The sequence below is a fragment of the Protopterus annectens genome, chromosome 10.part0, assembly GCF_019279795.1.
Source record: "Protopterus annectens isolate FY-2018-M chromosome 10.part0, PAN1.0, whole genome shotgun sequence".
Lineage (NCBI taxonomy): Eukaryota > Metazoa > Chordata > Ceratodontiformes > Protopteridae > Protopterus > Protopterus annectens.
Window position 1 is genome coordinate 54,730,943 of NC_056744.1, and position 25,132 is coordinate 54,756,074.

The window sequence follows — 25,132 nt, forward strand, 5'->3', positions numbered from 1 at the left end:
TCCAGTAGTGTAGCAGGATCCCTGACTGTGACCCAGGTGACCCAGGATCAGTTAGTGGCTTTGGTGTCTTTTCGAGCTGACAAGGGAGGAGAGATGAATAAAGGCGCAGAAACTGTTCACCTTTCTTGGGGGGGGGGGGGGGGTGAGAGGGATGCATATACTTGGGGTTAGGGATGCAAAAGCGCAATTTTCTGGATAGCACATGGAAAGCTTCCTGCTGTGCCTTTTCGTAATGTGGGCAGAGATTGTACTACTTGCTTACATTCATTGCAGAAGTGAAAGACAACCCAGTGCTGACATCCATTACGTGTCCAACTTGTGAACATGGTGACTGACCATGTTCAGGAATGGAATAAGGATAGGTAACTCCACTGGATCTGGCTGTCTCCAGCGGGAAACAATTATGCTAATTAGGATCTCCAGATAAGTACAATACTAAGTCCACAAACTCTAATCATACCCTGAATTAGGAATAAAGTTCATTTCTGTCATGGTATTAGAAATATAAAATACTTGGGGAAATTAAACAAGAAAGAACACATGGGTTATAGGACTCCTGCCTGGTTGTTGCTCCCAGTAAGACACATGGGTCAGGTGGGTGAAAGAAGAGGAAGTCATCAGGTGGGTCCAGCAGAAAGAGAGAGAGAGAGAGAAATCTGCTAGGACAGCCTTTCAGATAAGTGATTTGTGGTTTTGTACAGTGGCCGACAGAGCTGAATGCCGTCTGCTACATTCCAAATAAGTACTCACTCATTTGCTGACCATGAATCAGTACATGGATCAGCATATGTATATCATGTGTTCAAGCTGATTTGCTGTCTTGAACCTGTGATGCTCTGAAACCACATTACTTTTTACCAGATCTAAACTGAAAAAAGTATTAAGTTTTGCTAACCGTGATTTTAACAAAATTATCTCTGATACAGCACCAACAGATTATATATAAAGATGTGCATGATGTGTAACGATACATTTTTTTCTGTTTGCGGTAGCAACTCAGTTTTAGAATCTCGTCTTGCTAAAGAAGTGGTTAGTGTGTGTGAATTTTGTTGAAATGACATGTAGATATCATGAAGATCATTGTAGCAGGAAACACATTTTTTTATGATAGCCGATGCATGTCAGCATTTGGTGAGATATTTGCAGCAACTCTTAGGAAATGTTGTTGTCGTCTCCTACAGTGGCCATTAGAAGGCATCCTGTCTATAAAAGAGAGCATAATTTTCTCAATGCTTTTCCATCACATATAGAAAACCATTTCTCAGCTTCATTTCACTAGTGTGAGCATTTCTTCAGCTGTGTTAAGAAACATCCTTTAGTCTGCTAAAATAAGTGATGAATCCATAACTGTTTAATGTAATAAATCCCTGAAGAAGGTAACTTGTGACAGTTTTTGTAGCCATCAGATTCCCATGGGATGTGCATTTAAAGTGCTTATTCTGCTTTTTGAAGAAGAAAAAGACTGTAACATTAATAATTGTTGTTTTTACTTCTTTCCGTAAAAAATGTTACTCAGAAGAGCTAAAAATGTAATAGTCTTTCAAGAGCACAGATAGTTAAAGGACATTTCTTCTGCTTTACCTACTGATTCTGTTTCAAAGTCTTCTCTAAAAATGAGAAACTCCGTTAAAAAGGGAAATAAACAAAAAGGGTCTCCATCAAGCACTACATTTAAAATACTGCTAAAGTTCATGGAACCAATTGAATCTTTTGAGGAACTGGAATTGATATTCTTAGATCTTTTACATCAGAATGGGACCACTTGATCTTTTGGAAGTTGTGGTTAAGGTCATCCTTTGGGATGTGAAGCTTGCTCAACTTTACCTCATCTCCTGAAAACCCATGTTTAGCTGAAGGAGTCTGTTGTAAAAGAAAGCATTTGTAGACAGGCTATGTCTGTGATGAATAGTAACACCTGTAAGATTCAGTTCAGAGAAATGTTTAAACTTGCATACAGAAAATTTCCACTCCTTGGGCTTCCAAATGTTTACATTAGGATTTGTTATTATTACATTCATAGTATATCAAGAATTTTTAGAAACACGTCATCTTCTTCCAAAGTAGAATAGCTCTCCTTCTATGCTGCATATCCTATATGTTGTTGTTGTTTTTCTTTTGGCTTTTAGGGGTCGCCAGAGTGGAACTTCGGTCTGCTAATGATTGGCAGTAGATTTTTTTTATGGGTGCCGAGGTGCCAGCTCGACACCCAGCCTTCAACGAAGGCACGCCCATTCTACGCATGTCTTTCGAACGCCACTTGACCGCGGGGAGGACATGCAGACTCCACACAGAAGGCGCTCTAGCCGAGAATCGAATGGGAGAACCTCTTGCTGTGAGGCAACAATGCTACCACTGCACCACTGCGGTTTCTGCATATGGATGTAGAAATGCGGCACATGGAAGTGTTGCATTAAATTCTTTTATTGGATAGTTTGTAATGTAAGAAACATATATCACACTGGGCACTCTTTTCTTCAGTGCCTCGGTTGTATAATTTTAATTTAATGTATTTGTTTAAAACATGAGATTTTTATGTTCCTATACAGAGCAGAAAGTTGACCATTTAAACATAAGTTTTTACTTTGTGACATACATAATGCATGTATGGTTAGACCCATAGGCTCCAGAGAGCATGTTTGTTCTCCTTCTCCATTTCCTTGTAAAATTCCCACTGATAAAAATGCATAGAAACCATATGCAAACTGAGTAAGCACTTTATCATATACTAACTGCTTTTCATGGATGGCACACATTTGACCTCAGGACTCATGAAGAAGACTAGGTTCTGGAATTTGAGCACAGCTGCTTTCGATGTCCAAGCCTTTTTTGTTTGTAGCTTAGTAGATACGATTACAAAATCTTGTTTTATGTTTTAGGTCTGAGCCTAAATCTTTAACATCAGCAGAAATTTTTTCTTATAAAAAAGAAAGAAAGAAAGAAAAGAAGCACTATCTTCTCCTGACTCAAAAGTGGATCATTGCAAATTATCTTACTCAGACTAAGGGTCAACTCCAGTGGGAGATAACACACATGAAGATGATGAGGGTTCCCTCTCTTCAGGCTTACTCTAGAAGACGTTTCTTTTGAAAATGTATTTATTTGTCTTTGTTAACTGGGAAAGTCCGACTGGATAATACCCTTTTGCAGTGGAGGCCCTGGGAGAAAAGCTCCATTTGATTACATCGCAGTTGTAGTTAAACACATAGTTACATTTCTATTTACATTTATATGCATACATTGGTTACATTTATACATTCTAAGATTTTACAGAGGTAGAAGTTACTAAGTGAAAGCCCACATGCAACTCAGTGGATTGTACAGGCAGCAGTCATATATAAATTTTTTTTATAATTTCAGTGAAAGATTGAGAGTATTCTGTTTAAGATGCAATTAATCATAGAATATTTGAAGTGTTTTACAGATAGCTTTACTCAAAAAGAGATGTGTGTAACTTCTGCAATTTGATTGGCCTAGAGCTTTTGCTGTCCTTGCATTTACTGAATTTTTCTAGTAAATATTTGATGACTTAATACTTAAATGTGCCATTCGGCAGCTCCCTTGGAAAAAAAGCCGTACAGATTGTAAATTCTTGCGTAGCACAGCTACCATTTGAACATCTAGTGGGTGGCTCGCCCTGCAGTCGGAGCTGGAATCGTAGAAGGGGTAAAGCATCATACCTACAATTGGAATGCTGGGTACAGATCAATAAACCAGGGTATTAGACAAGTGCAGGAAAATCGTTTGCACCTCATCCATTCTTGGTATAGGAAGCACTTTACTATCAAAGCCACATAGTATTGTATTAGTCATATATTCTGAAGCATATGAAAGCTCATCATCATCAACCCCCTTTTTCTCATTCTACATGGGGTCGGGGTATTATGTCAGCTGTCATCTTCTCTCTCTCTCCCTCTGTTCAATACCACTCTCCTACCTTCTTCAACACTCATGCCTGACTGTCGCAGAACTTCTCTCACACAATCCATCCATATGTTTGCTTGACTCCCTCATTTCCTTTTGCCTTCTTCATGTCTGTCAAAAATCTTCACCACATTGTCTTCTGCTTTTCTGCACATGTGGAAAAAAAACAGAGGAACGTGTGGTGAAAAAGATTGGATGCACCACAGATTCATAAACTATTTCTTTGCAAAGGTCTTTAATTCTTATCTGAAGTACATAGTTTATTTATTTTACATTTTTTTTGTTGCTCACTCCTGTTATTTACTTGTTTGTGGTAAAAGAGACAGTTTGTGAGAAGAAAATTTCTGATGTCTTAGTGAGAAATAAAAAAGTATCTTAATTCACATTAACAGCTGAATCTGAATGTTGTCCTTTTCATTCTTCCTCAATGAATGGGTTACATATCCAATCCTCGGTTATGACTTGGCCTCATTCTTCATACTTTAGATCCAACTCTTGAGCTTCTCCCTCTACCTGTAATGCCCTAGTCCATTCTGAATACCTCAGATGTCACTTGCTACTATCGTGCTCAGATGTAGGGTCTTCCTCTCAAGTGTTTTGTTGTGTTTCAACAACTTTTATGTAAGTGAAAATGTAGCCTTCTTATCTAAAATTTCCATCTGTTACATTTAAAACCTCCCTCTTAGTTTCCAGTTTACCTTTTCTGTATTATGAGCGTAGTTTCTATACTTTTATAATATATCCCTAATTTGCCATAGTTGGTAAATCTTTTCTTATTATGCCTGTTCTGTTCTTCCTACCCTTTTTTACAGGGTAATTCTTAATTACCATTGTTGGTAATATTTTCTTTCTTTCTACAATATTTTCTTAAAAAATGTCTTGTTTGTTTATATATCATCTTTTCCTTCTACCTCCATGGCTGACAAACAAACATGCTTTAAAAAATGCACTTCTTGAGGCACAAATTCCCTAACTCGGATGCCCACAAGGAGTGCACATATTGTCTTGGAGTAGCTTATCTTAACACCAATTGTTCAATTTGTGCAGCCTTCAATACAAGGGCTTTACCTGATAGATGCAGTAAACTGATACTTATGGGCCTACTTACTTCCTCAAATACATCATCTTCATGGGCTCAAACCCCCCAGTAAAACCTCAAAAACTGCTTTGGAGCATAGAAAGTATTCTCTGCTGATGTCCCCAGGACTTCTTCAAAACCGCCACAAAAAATTTCAAAAACATGGGATCTGACTTTGTCGAACCCGAAGATGCTCACTCTGGATCCAAAATAATCAGATTCTAAAACTTTGGGTTCGATTATTATATCGGCAAGCCCTACAGCTCAATATTTGGCTCCTAAGCCCTTGGATCCAAAACCTAGTATATCATATACTCCCAAGAGGTCACTCCCCAGAGTTCCTATTGAATCTGGTCTCCCCAAGACTCCATTCCCACTTTATGCAAACTCCTAAAAAGCACTCTAGGCCCCAGTCTACCACACCCTCCAGGTCCTCCAGAAGTCTTTCTGAAGTGGACATAGATAAGATGATGCAAAAGTTCCACAGAACTCATATCCAGATGGGGGTCATTTTGGCTCCATCCCCTTTTGGATCCATGAGTCTTCCAGCCACTACTCACACAGTGTTATGTCCTTCTCTGATCCGTCCTATAGTTTCAGAGCCCCAGATTCGACAGCTCCTTGAGTTCTGGAGTCAGATCTGAAAATAATTACTTCCTGAACTTCAACAGCATTCCCTGACTAGTTCTGCTACTATTCCTTTGGATTGAAATGGGTCCTGGAGCTGAAGTGTTGGTGTCTGATCTATGGGGCCAAGATGTACTCCAATGTTATCAATCCATACCTGCCCCTTGAAGCCACAGTGCTGGACAGCTCAGGTCCGGTTCCCTCCTCCAGGCATGGATCCTGTCAGAGTCGTGATCTATCCATAGTGGAAGTCTTGGCTGTGGTACAGGTGGTCATGGCTTCTCCTGGTCTGCCTAAATTCAAGGTTCTGGAAAGGGCTTTTTCTCTTTCTAAAGAACTGGTCTTTTGTCCCTCGGATCCACCTCTTGCTTCCTCTTCAGTTCTGAACTCTGAGTTCATCAGATATATTCCACAGGGATAGCCAATTCCACATAGCTTCCAGTCAGTCCCTATAGAGGAACTCCCCCTCTCTTCTGACTCCTCCCCTGACCAATCCCCCAAGGAGATCCATCAGAAGAGGACGTGCAAGAGGGAGTCGAGTTTTCTACTCCTCAATGAACGTTCTCTAGAAATCAGAGAGGTGGTACGAAAATGTGGTTTTGCAAATCTCAGCGACCTTTCCAAGATCCACATGGAGACAATTTCTTCAGAGGCAGAGGAGACCGTTCTAACAGGAGATGTCACCTTAGAGACAGAGAAGGCCCACAAAATCAGTGTTTCTGTGATTCTTTGCCAGATAGACCCTATCAGCACCCCTGAAGTGCTGCCCGACTGCCCACCTCTGGAAATAGTTGGGGGATGATTGTCCTTGCATCCAGATGCCCTGGGCTACTACAAGAAAAGATACGTGGGTGCTAAAAATAATACCCAGAGGGTACTTCATACCATTTTCCTAACCCCCAATCTGCAAAAGAAAGAAGCTTCCTGATGTTCCACCCAGTCAGAGGAAGGCAGCAGCCCAAGAAATTCAAAAGCTATTAGACAAAAGTCATCCAGGAGGTCCCACCAGACTAAACAGGATTTGAAACTTATGCTTCTTTTTAGTGCTCAAAAAGACAGGGGACCTGAAATCAATTTTGGATCTAAGCCTACTGAACCAGTAAATGAAAAAGTCAAAGTTCCAAATCGTCCTGGCCTAGTCCATTCTACCATTTCTTCACAAGGACGATCGGATGTGCTTTATAGAGCTTCAGGATATATGCTATCACATCAAAATAAAAAGACACTCCCAAAGTTATTTACGGTTTCAGCTGGGAGCCATTCATTGTCAGTTTAGAGCCCTGCCCTTTGGACTAACCACAGCCCCCAGGGGTTTCACCAAATGTATAGCAGCGGTAGCAGCTCATTTGAGATTAAAAGGATTCCAGGTGTTTCCATACCTAGATGACTGTCTCCTCACTGTCCCCTCTGTGCATGTCCTTCAATAATCCAGGGACTATTTGCTCCAGATTTGTCACTTACTGAGAGTAACAATCAGTTATGCCAAGTCAAATTTGACACCAGTACAGAGCCTGGAGTCTATTGGCCCACATCTGAACATGACAACGCAACTTGCATCTTTACCAACTCATCACATAGACACATTCAGATCTCAGGTTCATCAGATTCTATCCCATCCATCTCCTCCAACCAGATTCATTCTTCAAGCATTGTGATCTGTGGCGGCAGCAATAGTTCTACTTCCTTTAGCATGTTACTATATGTGTGATCTTCAATGGACTCTAGCTGTTGAGTGATCTATTCTTTGACAACCCCTGTCTTTTTCAGTCAAGCTTACACCAATTTGCAAGCACCTCTTCCAGTGGTGGATCCAATCTGATGACATTTATGTAGGCAGACCTTTTGTTTTAACTTTCCCAATGGCCACAGTGATGAAAGACGCCTCCCAATTGGGGTGGGGGTGCATTACTTGAGAAGGATGGTCCAAGGCACGTGGCTCCCCCAGGAGACCAATTCACATATCAATATCCTGGAGATGAGAGCATTCCTTTTAGCATTGTAGGCATTTCAAGATGCTCTTCCTCTAGGGACTATTGCAATTTAGACCAACAGGATGTCTGTAATCTGGTACATCAACAAACAAGGGGGAACCTGGTCTTCTCTCTCTCTGCCAGGAAGCAGTGAGAGTGTGGCAACTGGCGATCTCCACCAAGCGCTTTCCATTTGCAGCACACATTCTGGGGAAAACCAGCTGACAAACTCAGAAGGTCCATTCTGATGCCTCACAAGTGTTCTCTCAAACAATCAGTGGTGGAGAAAATGTTCCAATGTTGGGGCCAACCTTGCTGTGACCTCTGTCCCCCCATAACAACAAGTGTAGCAGGTATGTTGCCCTGATCCCCCCTCAGTGGAGTCACTGAGAGATGCTATAGCCCACTTGTGGCCATCTGGTCTCCTTTATGTGTATCCCCTGCTTCCCTTAATCCCCAGAAAGCAATCCAGTTGAAGAGCTCAGTCATTTTCATTGCCCCCTACTGGCCTTGACAGCTAAGATTCTCCTTCCTTTGGTCTCATCTTTGCTGTCCTCCCTGGATCCTGGACCCCAGTTCCAGATCTCCTCTCACACCCTTTAAGGATGTGTCATCCCAATAACCCAGCCTTCAAACTAACCGCATGGTTTCTCCAGTTCCAATAATAGCCAGACAGCCCAGGCTTTCTTCCTCTTTAGGTACCATTCTATTATCCCCCAAAAAGACTGCAGCAAGAAGAGTTTACAAGAGCAAATAGAAAAGATTTTCCCTTTGGGCATTGAGAAATAATATCCCTCTTACTGCTCCAGTCTCTGCTGTTCTTGATTTTCTGGATGTTCTTTTCAAAGAAGGAGCTAGTTTTTCTTTGCTTAAACTGCAATTGGCATCTATTGCTAATTTTCATATAGGAGATAAAAATATTATTTGGCTTCTTCCAAGTTATGTAAACCTTTTCTGAAAGGTACTTTTCTCCTTAGCTCCCCAGTAAAGGATCCTTCACTTCCCTGGGATCTGACTGTGGTCCTACAAGGTTTGACTCAAAATCTCTCCGAACCTTCAGCAAAAGATGATTATAACTCCGGTCATGGAAAACAGCCTTTTTAGTAGTTATCACTTTTGCAAAAAGAATTTCTGAACTCCAGGCTCTTTCATTAAAGATTCCCTACATTATTTTCCTTAAAGACGTCATAACTTTATAAATAAACCCTTCTTTTTTTTACCGAAAGTGGCTTCTGAATCTAAGATTAACAACTCCATTCATTTACCGGTTTTCTTTCCAAATTTTTCAAACAAAGGAGAATACATGCTATATCTCCTAGATGTGCACAGACAATTACATTTTTATCTACAGAGAATAAAACAAATCAGATCAACTCTTCGTATCATTCTTGACAAATCGACTGGATTATCTATTTTCTAAATTTACACTGACTGAATGGATAACCGATTGCATTTCCTAGACCTATTCTCAATAAAGCATTTCTCTGTCAAAACCACCTAAAGGCCACCCAACTAAATCATGGCCACTTCATATGCTTTTTGGTCAAGAACTTCTATTGATGATATTTGTGCAGCAGCAGCATGTTCCAATGCTCATACCTTTATTACTCATTGCAAATTGAATCTAATATCCAGAAGCAGAGCTGCTTTTGGCTCAACAGTTCTCCAAAATATCCTTCCATGGCCAGCCAAGATTAACGTAGCTGGGGACTTTGTCCCATTCCTTGAGTAAGAATGAAAAGGACAACATCAGATTTAAAAGCAATGTGCTCACCATTAGGCATCTGTGTTGTCCATTTTCATTCTCGCTCAACTGCCCCACCATCCAAACCCCTTTCATATAATCTTCTGGAGGAATCTGTTGGATTTTTTACTGGAACTTGTAGTTCCTGGTTTGAATGCTGTTCTTTGAGCTATCCCTTTTTTTATCTAATTAATTGGGATTTTATGGCAACAAACTCAATCTGAGGTATTGAGAATGGACTAGGGTGTAATGAGTAGAGAGAGGAGCTCGAGAGTTGGATCCAAAATCTGAAGTATGCGATCCGAGGATCCAATCTGTAACCCATTCGTTGAAGAAGAATGAAAATAGACACCACAGATGTGTAGTGATAAGTAGTTCATAGGTTCATAGGTTCATACTAGGCTAACTGCCCTTGAGAGCCATTGTAAGCCTAGCCAATTATCCCTTACGAGACTCAAACCCTGCACCTTGTGTTTGTAAGACAAACACCTTAACCATTAGGCCACCACATAACTTTTAATGCTGTAGACTCACACATGGTTAGGTACAACAGCGATACTGTTCCTATCTACTTCATGGAAGCTGTCCAGGATTTTTGATGTGCCATGAATGTTTAAGGACACAATTATTTCCAGAATATTTTTATGTCATCAGAATTATTAAGTGTCTGTGTGTGTGTAAGTCCTTCCTTTATGCCACACCACCCTGTAAAGTCCTACTAGAAATGAAAGAGGAGGGGAAACATGAACAAAATGGAAGGCAGATAGTCCATTCTCATGTCTAGGGGGTCTAGCAGAAAAAAAATCATAAAGAACTGGCTCTTTTACCACAAACAAGTAAATATCAGGAATATCTAACTAAAACTTTAACTATAAAAATAAAAAATCATACTATAGATAATAAGAGGTAACCTTGGAAAAGCAGCAGTTTTTGAGTCTGTGGTGTATGAAGTCTTGCATAAATAGAGATCTAGTAAGAGGAGGTCTATCCTCAGTAATAGTCAGCACTAAGGCTATAGAATTCAGATCACATAACAGATATAATTTTCTCAGCCTGCTATACACCTGCACTGCATCATGGTGCAGCTTTTCAACATATTCGTTGTCACATTTCAACTCACAGAGATGTCAAACTAGACCAAGGCTGCCTTTAATGTCTGAAACTTTTGCATCACTTATGAGTAGTCTTACTGTTTGTCTCACCATTAAGTTATTTCTATCCTTATTCCTTATTTTTGGAAGTTTTCTTGCAGGCTGTTATCAATTTTCCTGTTAAATGTTATTTTTTCAGCCTGAAGCAGACTTCTCAATTGTACCTGTTTTGTAGGAATATTTTTATTCTCAGGCCTGATTTATCTATGAACATGATGTACCTATTGTAGAAGGTATGTCCCTGTTATCAGGCTTGATTTACCCCTTCACACAATTTTCTGAATACCCCTCTCATCACATGTAATTTCTGAAGCTGTGTTGTAAACAGAAAACTACGCTACATAACCATTATACTAGTAGCACCAACAATTTAAAAGGTACAGAACACACACATTGTATATTTCTTTCTCAGAAGCAAAAATAAATGACCTAATAAAATAAATAAATAAATACACCCCCCCCCCCTTCATGGCCTAGGTTTACCTTATCAACTTTGAGCCATTCTGTTTATTTTAAAAACAAACAAAAATCTCCTATATTAAGGAAGTGTATCTTAATTCTTCCTTTAAGTTGGTTTGGGTGGCTGTCAACGTATTCAGATCCACCATGCTTTCAAAAAGTGTGCCTTGTTAGAAGAAGATTCCTTCCCAGAATCATCATGATAGGTGTATTATCTGCCTTGGGAAAACCCATAATGCCTTTGTGTGTTACATCGGTAAGCAGTCTGTGTCATCTGTATCAGAAATAAGCAAGACCAGTTATGGTTACACCCTTATGAGAAGAATGATTCTGCTTAGACTCAGTTTAATTCTTCTAAAGCTGAAATTTATTCAGCACTGAGCCCTACCACAGTGTCAGCCTCAAAGTTTCCTTCAAAAGTTGCCAGTTAAGAAGAAACATGGTTTCCATAATTAGTCCAGGACTTCTCCTTGTCTGTTTCTCTGGTTACTGTAGTCAAACAGAATAGCATGGAACTCTCCATTAAACAAGTGCCTTTTTAACCAGCTGTACAAAGAGCTACTTCTGCTTTGTCTTAGCCTTCTACAATACAAAGCTTAACAGGTTATTGGGTGTTGGGGCAGATAAGGATGTTACCTTAATTTTGCAGTCTCACACTTCAACATTGAAACTTCTGATGCAAAGCTGAAGTCCGATTTTATATTTCAGGAGTTTGTGTGTCATTTTTCAGGGCTAAGGCAAGATGGTCTGGTTTGCTTTTGCTATTGTACTATTGTGGGGAGACGGATGCCACCCTCATATTTTTCCCAATACCCATGACACTGAGACTATCCTTATTGGACTTGCAGGTCCTGGCACTGGTGCAGAGAATACCTTCCTTAACCTTTATGGTGCCAGAGGGTACCCAAGTCAATAACTGATACCTCAGTATTGATCTTGGCATTGCCTTTTTCAGTATATTTTGCCAGTGCTGGCATTCTAGTTCACACTGACATGAAAGTCAGCTCAGCCAAAATGTTCAAGTCTGGAGCATCAGTGATGATGATGATGCAGTATTTGTTGAGGCTGGTATTGGATCTTTCAGATCTGTTAATGGAGTACTAAGTTCCAGTTAGATCAGTATTTATACAGTCCTTGTTATTGGTCTTACAAATGTACTTTTTTTTTGCTGGGGTAATCACTAGCACATTTCCCCACTTTAGTGCCAGCATATTGATTTCAGACATTTTGTTTGATACCTCTACTTTGCAACCAGGTATTCAGCAAGACACATAGATGCAGGGTCTTTTGAAGATCCCACTGCTAAGTTCAGCATAAAACAACAGTTCTCCTCGTATTTGGATTCACCATTTCCAAAATACCAAGGAAGGTTATTTAGAAGAAGAAGCACCGTGATTAACCTGCTGAATACCCAGTGGCTAATCCTGATGATGCTGAGAAAGTTGGCAGTTCTTGAGCAACCCCCCCCCCCCAAGACTTCAAGTTTAGCAAAGTCCAAGAGTGTGATGCGCTGAAAGGAGTGGCTCACAGTCTCTATATTCTCCCTGAACACTTCCCAAGAGGCATTTTAGATGTACCCAGTAATCCTCCTGGATTGGTAGGCATTCACACAATGGCTACCAGTGCAGCAGAGGAAAGCCTGGATGCAGTAACTGAGAAGGTCTCCAAGTGGAATTTCTGGTTTGAGACTCCCAAACCAGATACCCTAGTCTAAGCATCAGATTTAAGAAGAGTTCTGATGTAGCTGGGGGCCTATGAATAACAAACTTTTTTCCCCAATGGGTGACTACTTTGACTGTGGCCAGCATCAGGATGTGTGTTACTTAATATTGCAGAAGAAGATTCAGCCAGGTCACTGGAATCCAGCACAATTATTTGTCAGCATGCATGCCTTTTTGTCCTCAATATAGTCCGCTAAATGTGTCTTTCATCAACTCTCCTTTTCTGGGATCTTGCTTATTTGGGACAAAAGTTAAGGCACATTTGAAAGTATGAAAAAAGAGAGCAAGACTCATGGCTGTGGACATCAGATTTCAGCTGCCTGAACACTCCTCCTGGAGATTAAAGAGAAGTCAACACCAAATGCGGTTCATATGTGGCACACAAGAACAAATCAAACAACAGACAGGAGAGAATCAGAGGATGTGATTCCAGAGGAAAAGGTCCTCTGCAGCCATTTGTCAGCCACAGATCACCTATGGTCTTGCCTAATTATCCCCCTACAGAGGAGGTTGGGTGTTGTCTGTCCCTTCATTTGTCCACCTGGAATAGGTTCATAGGTAAGTACTAGGCTAGCTGCCCTTGTGGGACATTTTAAGCTTATCCAATTTCCCTTTCAAAGCTGAGAATCAAGCCCTGTACCTTGTGTCTAAGAAGTAAACACCTTAACTATTATGCTAACACTGTGATCACCAAGGACAGATAAGTCAGAATGGCCATATCCAGGGGTCATAGGGTTTCATTTCTTTCTTCTCCAATCCTGGCTTCCTTACACTTATTCAGCATTCTATCCCATCAAGAGCAGATGTCAGGAAAGGGAGGTCTTGATCCCTCTTCACAAAAGATGCATTAGGAAGGCTCTACCAGATCATAAAGGGTCAGGATTTTACTCTAGCTCCTTTCTTTTGCCAAAAAAAGAGAGAGGACCACAGGTTCTCATTCTAGACTAAGTGTTTTTTCAAAAGATCATAGTTTAGTCATTCCTTCTTTCTTTGCTTATCTGAAAGAGAGGTGTTATGCTGATTAGCTCTCCAGGGCACTTATTTCAATGCAAGATCTCAGCAGTAGCATAGATGGTAAAGACCTGACTATCGCCCAAGTTTGTTTAGCATGTCGGATGCTTGACAATTAAGTAAGGAGGATAGGAGTGTTTTTCTTGGTAGGTGGGTCCTTCACTGAGCAGTGGTGGAGACCAGTGCTCTCAAAAAATTAAGTTACCAAGCTGAGAAGTAGGAAGGGCAGAGGGGGTATGGCTTCTTTGCGGGCAAGGGGTAGATAATGTGATCATGCCACTCCTCATTACCTCTAAGTCAGACATGCAGATGTACCAGAGTCATTTCATTGGTAAGAGAAGTTAGGGCTAAGAGAATGCCCAAAGATGCTCATTATGACGAGAGCTGATATAGGGGAGGGAGGAAGGGCCGATTATTCTGTGTCGAAGGACATTCCTTTGATGACTGTGACAGCACTGTGTAGGAAATATGCATGATTACCTGGTTACAGAATAGCCTCACCTTTGCCTGTGGCATGCTTGCTAAAGTGGGAGCAGCTGGAGAGCCAAAACAGGCAAAAAGAATTGTCAAGCAGGCCAAGAATCTTCTACGGTTCTGAGCTGAATCAGAACCAGTCATTAACAGTTCTGTACTTTTGCATTTGCTCTCACCTAAGCCCAAGGGCTTTCACTATGCACATTTCTGTGGTAGCAGCCCACCAGAATCTGCCAGGAGCCAGAGTTTTCTCTTATTTAATCAATTGGCTACTGGCTGCTGCTTCAGTTCAAGCTCTGGTAACAGTGCAGGAGTCTATCTTCATTATTCTATTCTTTTAGGATAACAGTAAACATTGCAAAGTTGCAACTAATACTTTTAAAGCTGCTCACACAATTTGGTTACATCCTGAATACCAGTTGATTGATGGCATAGCTCCCTGCCGACAAATTCAATCCTTTCATATTGAGGTGTAGTCCTTTATGACTCTAACAAAAGTCATAGCTCATCTTTGTCTCAAGGTGCTGAATCTCATAGCAGTAGGATTTTCTTTGTGTTTCGCTTTTGCAGTCATCACATTTGGGTTATCTGCCTACAGGTAGCCCTCAGCCGGCCTGAATACCAGTGTCTTCAGATTTCTGCGTCGGATGCTGTCGCTTCTTCCATGACGTCAGGTTGTCAAGGGTATAAAACATGCAGCTGATGCCATTACATCAGTCTTTCCCATGCAGTGCCCGAAGCCGAAGCAGTTCGCAAGTGCTGGACGGCCGACTCCTGAAATTTTCATTTGCGAGTTTCAGACCTGAAGTCTTAATAAAGATAAGTACCCCGTTGGGGATCCTTTTTTCTTGTTCTAACCGATGTAAGAAAAAATGAACAATTGTCTTGCCTGTGGAAAGCAAATACCCTATAGGGATTTTCATTCTTACTGCATCACCTGTTTAAGCCTAGACCACGATGTCCCTCGCTGTCGGTTTTGTGTCTTCAACGCCTGAACTATTCATCGTCTGGTTATTTTTGTAGTTAAATGCTTTCGTTCTCTATCTCCGTACTCCGAAATGGTTTCGTTAAGCCATCCGACTACCGAGCTTTTGAAAAAACGTAAGGATAAAGACAGAGACCGACCTCATAGGTCCAAAACTGCCACCGACACTTCCGTTAAGCTAGTCACCAGTCTGCCAGTACTCAGTTTGGCGCTTTCACAGCCCCTGATACCCGCTACTACAGATTTGCGGGCCTCTACTGAGACCCATTCAGAGTCTGGTATGCTGTGAGATGCTTCTTTGACTATGGAACCTGCGGATGTCTATACCTTGGGTGGGTCCGGAGCCGCTATGCAGGCACCGGCTTCTGAGGGTGTATTCAGGCCTACCGATTTTCATATTAAACCGACGACTTTGTTTCACGCTAAGAATACCGAATTCCTCAGGCCTAAAGCTTGCACTATGCCTAGAAAACTGATGACCAAACTGCATTCTCAGGCCCATATGCCTCAAAAACAAATTATTAGAATGGCTGAAGACCTTATTACCTTAATTAGGAGAAGCCAGCCTTCCCCCTCTAAGAGACCAAGAACTGATTTTCTTTCTGATTCTTCTCATCAGGAATCTGATATCTCTGTTCCTTCTGACTACCAGGATTTACCCATATCTACTTAGGAGGATTCTGCTGCAGAGGATTCCATTGCCTCTGCTTCCCCTCCAGAAGATTTTTCTTTTGGTGAAACCTTGCATACTCTTAGGGAACATTTCCACTGGGAAAGCCAGGACTTTTCTGAGTCCAAAAAGAGACTTACAGAATGTTTACTCCTGCCTCAACACAGGCCTCAAGCTATCCCTCCTGTTCTGGAGATTGTAGAGAATCCAGCCTTACCCCAGACACTTTGCCCCCAGCTCCCAGGAAACCTGACAGATACTACAGAGTACCTGACTCTCACAAATCCCTCTTCAAGAATCCTACTGTGGATACAGACACCATTTCCCAAGGATCAAAAGGCATTAAGGCTACTACTGCCAAAAATCCTACCCCTTCTGATAGGGACTCTAGAGCTTTAGACAGATAGGGTAAGAAGGTGTACACTTCTGCTACCTTGGCCATTAGAGCTTTAAATTGCCAGTTTTATATGTTAAAGTATCAGCAACATATTATGGGACTACTTAAACAGAAAATGATGTTGATTCCTGACTGTGCTAAACACAAAGATTTGCAAGAGTTGATGCTTTCTGCTGAACAAGTTGGTAAACATACTTTGCAATGCGGTTTTGATGCTTTAGAAGAATCTTGCAGGGCTGCTGTCATTAAGTCTGTACTTAGAAGGCATGCTTGGCTTAAGGAACAAAACTTGCTGGATCATGTTAAAGCTAAATTACTGGATGCACCCTTAAACCAAGACTGCCTTTTCGGCAACAAAGCAGAAGAAGTCCTCAAAAGGATGGAGGAAAATGCTGCAAACTGTTAAAGATTTCTTACAAGTACAGCCTCCTAGATTCAGTAGGCACTGGCCTTCAAAGAACTGGTCTTTTCCAGTCCCTTCCAGGCCAAACCCAGGAGCAGCAGACCACCAATACTTCAGTCTCAGGCTATGTACAGATCTAAGCAGTGGGGGGTTCCCACTTCCAAAGCAGGGAGTAGTAAGCCACCCCCTATGAAAAAATGGCACAATGACTTATCCTTAACTCTTCCAAGCCCCGCTCAACTACTTGCTCCCATAGGAGGAAAGCTCGCCCTGCATGCAAAAAAACTGGGAACTCATTGCCCAGGATAAATGGGTTTTAAACATAGTTTCCCTAGGATACAGATTCCACTTCCACTCACTCCCAACCCCAAGTGGATGGCCAGACCTCCCCCAAATCAGTGGGCGGAGGCCCAAAAACAAGTGCTGTCTCTCCTCAGTATCAGAGCTATTCAACCTGTTCCAGCAGAACAAAGGGGACAAGGTTTTTATTCAAGACTGTTCTTGGTTCCCAGAAAAGAAAACTCCTGGCATCCTATCCTGGACCTGTCTATTCTCAACACCATTCTGGTGGTTCCAAAATTCAAAATGCTAACTCTTCAATAGTTTCTTCCTATGCTAGCCAAGGATGCCTGGCTGGCAACCCTAGACTTAAAAGAAGCTTACCTGCACATCCCAATAAGGGAATCCTGCAGACAATACCTACATTTCAGGGCGGGCCCTATGCACTGTCAGTTTTCTGCACTTCCCTTTGGCTTATCTACTGCGCCCAGGGTATTCACAAAGTGCCTAGCTCCAGCCATTGCATTTTGCAGGCAGAGAAATATTCAGATTTACCCATACTTGGACTATTGCCTGGATCAGGCAGAAAGTCAGGACTTGCTATTACAACACCTGGCTTTTGTAAAGAGACTGCTAACCTCACTGAGGTACACCATCAATGAGAAGAAATCACACCTAGTACCCTGCCAACACATTGTATTCCTGGGAGCAAGCTTGAACAAAACTTCAAAGATGGCATTCCTCACTCTGGAGAAACAAGTTTATTTGACAACCTACTGGCCACAAAAACCCAGCTATTTGCAAGGAAAATCCTGCAAGCCCTGGGGTTCACGGCCTCTTGCATTCTGTTAATTCCATATGCAAGACAGCATGTGAGGAAACGTCAATGATATCTACAAAGTCAATGGTGTCAACATTCTCAGGACCTGGAAACAATGATTCCTATCATTCCTTTTCTAAGGGCAGAGTTCCTTTGGTGGGCAGAGGCCTGCTACCACAACAAGGGACTCCCTTTCACTCTACCCGCTGCCACCCAAACCCTAACAACAGACTATGCATGGGGGGGGGCTCACATGGCAGGGCTCCTTTCAGGCAAATAAAACAATCTGAGGGAGAAGTGGAAGGAAGGGAAGAAATTGTTTCAAATATTGGACATTTATGTGAGTACGATGTACGGACAATGTTTGTTGTAAATTTGTCCCAGCTTAGCCTTACTTATGATATGAAGGCTGTATTGTCTAGGGGCAGTAAATATGTGCCTACGTTTATACCTTCTTTTGCTGATTTGTACTTTGAACTTGAAGCTTTTTGTTAACTGTTTATTTTGGAAAAAAATGCATTGTTTTTTTTGAAAATGGTGTGGAAAATAATGTTAAGATTGAAATGAAGTAGATGATGACTTATTGAATGTCTCTTTATATGATTGTGATTATGACTCAGAGTCTCTATAAAGATAATGACTTGGTTAGTGAAAATTTCTGCTATACTACTGGGTATGGCAAATTGCAATTAGCTATTTTAGTGACAGAAAATTAATTTGTACCCATGATTAATGTACCTGCCATTACTTTATTTCTAAAGATTGTGTATAAGGAAATTTCTATGGCTTTTAGTAGATTTTTGGAGCAAAATAAGTCTTACAATTTGAGTAAAATGAGTGGTTAGCTCTGAAACGTTTAAAACAGTTAAAAACTAAATGTGCTAACAAAGGTGGGAATTGGGTTATTTTGGAGAAAAATGCCAAGATGAATATAAATGTTTATCGGGGAACCCTTTGGTGAGTTATAATGGGGAATTGTTGGCGTTATTGGAAAGGGGAGAATGTTTGGGTTTTTTTGATCATAGGGATGTGAATAAGTTATATATCAAGAAACCAGTGACCCCTATTATATATGCCCTTCCCAAGATACACAAAAACTCAAGTAATCCCCCCTGACAGGCCTATTATTTCAGGGGTGGGTTCCTATCTGAGTAATGTTGGCATTTTTTTGGATTTTCATTTGAAGAAATATTTAAGTAAAGTTGCTGCACACATTTCCAATACACAGGATTTATTAAATGAATTAGCTAATATTCAATGGCAGAGTGACTATTATTGGGTGACTGTTGATGTAAAATCTCTGTACACTAATATTAAATTGAAATGGGGTCTGGAATCTGTTATGGATATGTTAGGTGATGGTCCTAGAACAACATTTTTGATTAGTTTACTGGAGTTTTGTTTAACCCATAATTATGTTTCCTTCAATAACAATTTTTTTTCTGCAGTTAAAGGTTACAGCAGTGGGAGCCTCTTATGCGCCCTCATATGCTATTATCTAAGAAATTTATTTACCCCACTATTTATAAGGACAAGGTTCTGCTTTATAAGCGTTTTATTGATGACCTTATATTTATTTGTAGGGGTGATGTTAGTGATTTCATGGATTTTTTTGAAGCCCTTAATAGTAATGAGCATGGTTTAACTTTTTCTTATGAGTTAAATAGAGATGTTATTAACTTTTTCAATGTGACATTATATGGGGATGGTGAAGGTGTTGGTTTTATACCATACAGAAAGCCATCTTCAGTTAATATGTTCCTACATGCCACTAGTATGCATCCTGAGCATCTGTTAAATTCTCTGTCGTATGGTGAATTTAAAAGAATCTATGACCGTACTAGTAATGAAAATGAGAGAATAATTGAAATGGATGATGTTGAGAGGAGATTAAAAGAGAGAGGTTATAATGAAGTAAAGTTATTGAGGTGTAAACATGCAGTACTTGGGGATGATACGAAGAAGTCTCAAACAATATGTATTAAAAAGGATAATCCTGAAGGGAGGGTGCATAATGTTAGAGATGTGGATGTGAGTAAAAAGCTCTTTTATGTGATGAGATTTTCTCCCTTTTCTGATGAATTAATAAATATTGAGGAGATTTTGGTATATTATTTCTGATGATGAGAGCATAGGTCACCTATTCCCCAAATATGTCACATTTTCTTTTACTAGAGGAAAAAATTTGAAGGAGTTATTAAATTATAATTTTGTTGTGGGAAGTAATGCTAATTTGCCCTTGGGCACTTTCCCCTGTGGTCATTGCAGAATTTATAATAGAGTTAATAATTTATCAATAATTAATGGGAAAGGGTTTCATTCTAGATATTATTTTAACTACAGATCGACAGGGGTAGTGTATATTTTGGGTTGTCCTTGTTCTAATACTTGGTACATAGGACAAACTAAATGCATGGTTAGGATTCAGATCCTTGATCATCTTAGAGACATAAGAAGTAATAATGAACTCAGTCCTGTAGCCAAACATTTTCATGAAAAGCATGGGGGTTCAGATAGTGGCATGATTTTTTTGTGTACTCGCAAAACCTTTTTTGCCTAGAGGGGGTGACTATATTGGGAAGTTATTAGATTTAGAAACTAGAATGATATTTAAATTTCAGACTCTAAGTCCCCTTGGTTTAAATCAGGAAGTAGGGATTTAATCTGCTTTTTATGGTAGCTATTTAATGTGGTTACTTATTATTTATTAATTCATTAATATGATGTTTCTGTGGAAAAATGATATATATATATATATATATATATATATATGTATATTTGTTAGATTTATTATTGTATATTTTATGATATTTAAATTAATGTATCCAAGATGCACTGTCATTTTAATTTAATGTAATTGAATTATTGGATCTTAAGCTGTTTGTAGAGTATAAAAACCAGCTGAAAATATTGTACTGTGATCCTTGAAGGTCAATTGCCGAGGTGCCAGATCGCTGTTGCTGGTATAAAAGAAGGTGCTGGTGAAATCTGTGTTGCTTTGATTATTATTGTTTGGTGGTGTGTTTTTGAAACTTTAATAGTATTTGCAAAGTCAATGGTGTCAACATTCTCAGGACCTGGAAACAGTGATTCCTATAATTCCTTTTCTAAGGGCAGAGTTCCTTTGGTGTGCAGAGGCCTGCTACCACAACAAGCGACTCCCTTTCACTCTACCCCCTGCCGCCCAAACCTTAACAACAGACACATCAGACTATGCATTGGGGGGCTCGCATGGCAGGGCAGTGCATTCAGGGCAAATGGAACCCAAAACAAATGCACCTGCATATCAATGAAAAAGAAATGTTAGCTGTACAGAATGCTCTGCCTTCAAAGACCTTATTCTTCCAGGACAACTATTGATAAAGACAGACAACACCAAAGTTATGTGGTACATAAACAACCGGGGGGGGAACCTATTCCTACCCACTCTGCAGACTAGCCATGGCTCTGTGGAACACAGCCTTGAGCTACCAAGTGAACCTGCAAGCTCAGTTCCTACCAGGTGAGCTAAATTCACTGGCAGATGACTTAAGCAGAAATCTCATGGACCCACACGAATGGAAACTGGAACCCAAAATATTCAAGCTCTTGAGGAACAAATGGGGGACACCAGAGGTAGACCTGTTTGCCTCCCCTCAGAACTACCAATTGAACAAATTCTGCACCAGTACTCCCAAGCTTGGAAAGTGGATGCCCTGTCCTTTACCTGGGAAAGCCTCTCAATTTATGCCTTTCCCCCTCTGCCTCTCCTCTTGAAGGTTCTACTAAAGATCAAACATGACAAACCAAGGACAATACTGATTGCCCCAGATTGGCCACACCAGCACTGGTACCCCCTTTTGCGTAGTCTGACACTGCTGCAACCATGGCATCTGCCTCAGACCCCTTCCCTGCTGTCCCAGAAGGCGGGCCACATTCTGCACCCTCAGCTTCAAACTCTGAACCTTGCAGCCTAGCTAATTCCCTGAGCTCACCTCTAGCAACCCTCAGTAAGCAGGTGCTGGATGTCATTCTTGAGACAAGGAGGCTTAGTACTAGAAAATCATATTCAGAAAAGTTTTAAAGATACTGTTCCTGGAGCCAGGCTCAATGGATGGGTACAATGGTGCCTAGCTTACCTCATATTCTAGATTATTTAACAGAAATGCTCCACAAGGGCCTATCTTTCTCTTCAATTAAGATTCATGCCTCTGCCATTTCAGCAGATTATAATAGTGAGCCACCCTTCTTCATACATCCCCTGCTAAAACAGTTCCTTAAAGGGGCCAAAAATTTAGGACCCCCCCCCAGGAGAGCTCCCACTCCAGCCTGGAACCTTACTTTGTATTTGAAAAAACACTCTTTCCCCCCTTTGAACCAGCTGCTACAGCAGAGTTGAAATTCTTTTCTTGGAAAATAGCCTTACTTCTAGCCATCACTTCAGCAAGAAGAGCGTCTGAACTGCAGGCCCTCATGGCAGTGGAACCCTTCATTATCTTCCATGCGGACAAAGTTTCCCTCAGGACTAATCCATCCTTTATGCCCAAGTTGGTGTCTAGTGTGGCTCTAAACTAGTCCATTCATTTGCCTACTTTTTTCCCTAATCCTCAAAATAAGGGGGAAAGGATACTGCATTCTCTGGACGTGCACAGACAGCTTAGATTATATTTGGACAGAAGTAAGCCTCTTAGAAAATCTGACCAGCTGCTAGTTAGTTTTGCTGCAGGGGCAGAGGGGAAGGCCATTTCAAAGAAAACCATTTCCAAATGGATAGCCCATTGCATCCATTTCTGCTACAAACACCATGGAAAACCTACCCCACAGAGGATAAGATCACATTCCACCAGGGCTGCATCTATCTCTACGGCATTTCTCAGAGGAGTCCCTACCAGGGACATCCTGGAAACTGCTACCTGGAGCTCTGTCCACACTTTCACCAAGCATTACCACCTGCCTATCTTTTCTAAATCCAGAGCGGGATTTGCCACAGCAGTCTTACAGGGCCTGATTGCTAGCCCTTATGCTCTTTAACTGCCTCCACCCTTCCTTAGCTTTGGGAATCAACCCAAATGTGATGACTGCAACAGTGAAACATGACGAACATAGTACAGTTGTGTAGACTTAACCATAAATGTAGATGTTCGAGTATATTCACTGTTGCAGTCCTGGTTACCCTCCCTCCAGCCCCCTGACTTCTCTTGGCTCTACCTTTCCTTCTTGTTTAGCATATATTATATCTGTGTATTTGCTTTTTGCTGGGGGTGTTACATATCAATATAATTGCTTCCTATTGTGGGGGCACCTGACATCTGGGGCAAGAAAAACTGATGTAATGGCATCGGCTGCATGTTTTATACCCTTGACGACCTGACGTCATGGAAGAAACGACAGCATCCGACACAAAAATCCAAAGACTCTGGTATTCAGGCCAGCTGAGGGCTACCTGCAGGCAGATAACCCAAATGTGATGACTGCAACAGTGAATACACTCGAATATCTACATTTATGGTAAGTGTACACAACTGTACTTTTTTCCTCATGACAGAAAACATGAAAGTTCTATAGTGGGCATTAAGAGTCCATTTACCCTCGATTGTGGATACTCTACCATAGCATGCAGGCTACATCTGCAGTAGTGGATGGATCTTGCCAATTATTTTGATGGCAAATCTTTTCAGATGTACGGTCATTTAGCAAAAGTCACTATGGACCCATCAGCCCTAGAGTCAGCTTTTCATAATGGGAGAAGAGTTCAGCTTAGTGGCAGACAAAGTCAGACCATATCTTCTGGTGCCGTATAAATAATCTCTCAGTCCCTTCATAATACAGAGAATTTTCTTGCATTTGGGGAAGTCATGCTATGAACTACTATTTTCTCATGATGAGTTTCATTCAGAAAGAAAACTTCACCTATTAAAAGTGATTCTTATTGCTCCATATTGGCCTTAGCAGTTATGGCTCCTCTTACTTCTGCCTCATTGTATGGAAAAACATTCTGCTCTTGAAATCAATAAACCTATCCCTGAGCATCAGGCAAGTCCATGCCTCTCAGTTATGCAGATTTTTTGCAGAAATGTTTGCCTCATATTTTGGGTCAGTTTCTCATAAAGTTGCACTTTTCTGACAAATCATTGATGATTGAAGTCGGAAAACGACAGACATTTGAGTTTCATACTTCTTACCATTCGGAAAATTCTTGCTAATAAAAAAAATTTGTTCTATTAAGAACAATGTTTAAAAAGTGTTCCTATTTTTGCCCCCCCCCCCCCCATTATTGATGGCTTTGTCCAGATTTCATGTTCTAAGAGATTGAGAGACATGGGCAAGTCACATCCAGACTTCTGCTTCCTCCATTTAACCACTTGGCTTCATTTCTGGTAGTGGACAGTAATTCCTGTTTTCATTAATAGTTGGTCAAGCTTTTATCCTCTAAGAAACCCCCCATTATTGATGGTTTTGTCCAGATTTCATGTTCTAAGAGATTGAGAGGCATGGGCAAGTCACATCCAGACTTCTGCTTCCTCCATTTAACCACTTGGCTTCATTTCTGGTAGTGGCCAGTAATTCCTCTTTTCATTAATAGTTGGTCAAGCTTTTATCCTCTAAGAAACCTAGAAAAAGAGCAACATTTTAAAAATTTATCCTTAACCCCAACAAGACCAAACTCCTCTTCAACCCTACAAGATCAACCACATCAACCCCCTCAATTAATATCATATCCAAAAATAAAATTGTAATCACTCCAGTAACCCACACTAAACTTCTAGGTGTTAAAATTGATAATAACTTGAAATTTGATATCCATATGGGTTATATCACTACACGTAGAAAACATTATTGTTACTCCAAAGGAGTTGTTTATGTCACATTATGTGATTCTTGCGACGCCTACTATGTAGGAAAAACAATCAGGGCACTGAGACAAAGAATTTACCAGCATACATACGATATTAAACATAAGAATGAAAACAATACCCTCTACAGGCACATCAGCCTTCACCCACTGCATGCTTTCAAAATTTTCATCGTCGACCAAGTTGATTTGAGTCCTTGGGGGGGGGTCCCTTGGACGAATTTTTGAAGTTCATGGAGTTTAAGTGGCAGATTAGAACAAATGCCTGTCAGGCTCCTAGACTCAATGACAGAGTCTCTATTAGTTCAGTACTTAAACTGAAATATATGCTGTTTTTGTAATGTGCAAGTATTTTTTTGTCAGAAATGTGCAATCTATGCTGTTTTTGTTATGTGCAAGCATTTTTATCAGCAGTATTCCAAATATTTTAAAAATTAAAAGTTTTTCTCATTGTTTATTTTTTGGAGGAAGTGATGTTTTTCTTTTAACCAATGTGAGTTGGGGGTGGGTTATTTAAAGATGTGTTTTAGCAAACATGGCTATTCTGATGAAGTCTTTCACCTTGACGAAAGCGCTAAATCAATAAAAAG

General features: G+C 40.6%; 1 protein-coding gene across 2 annotated transcripts in view; it reads left to right on the forward strand.

The window, feature by feature from the left end:
* Positions 1-25,132, forward strand: part of OGFOD3 (2-oxoglutarate and iron dependent oxygenase domain containing 3) — a 964,739-nt gene that overhangs the window by 630,575 nt on the left and 309,032 nt on the right. The gene's annotated exons all lie outside the window — the stretch shown is intronic.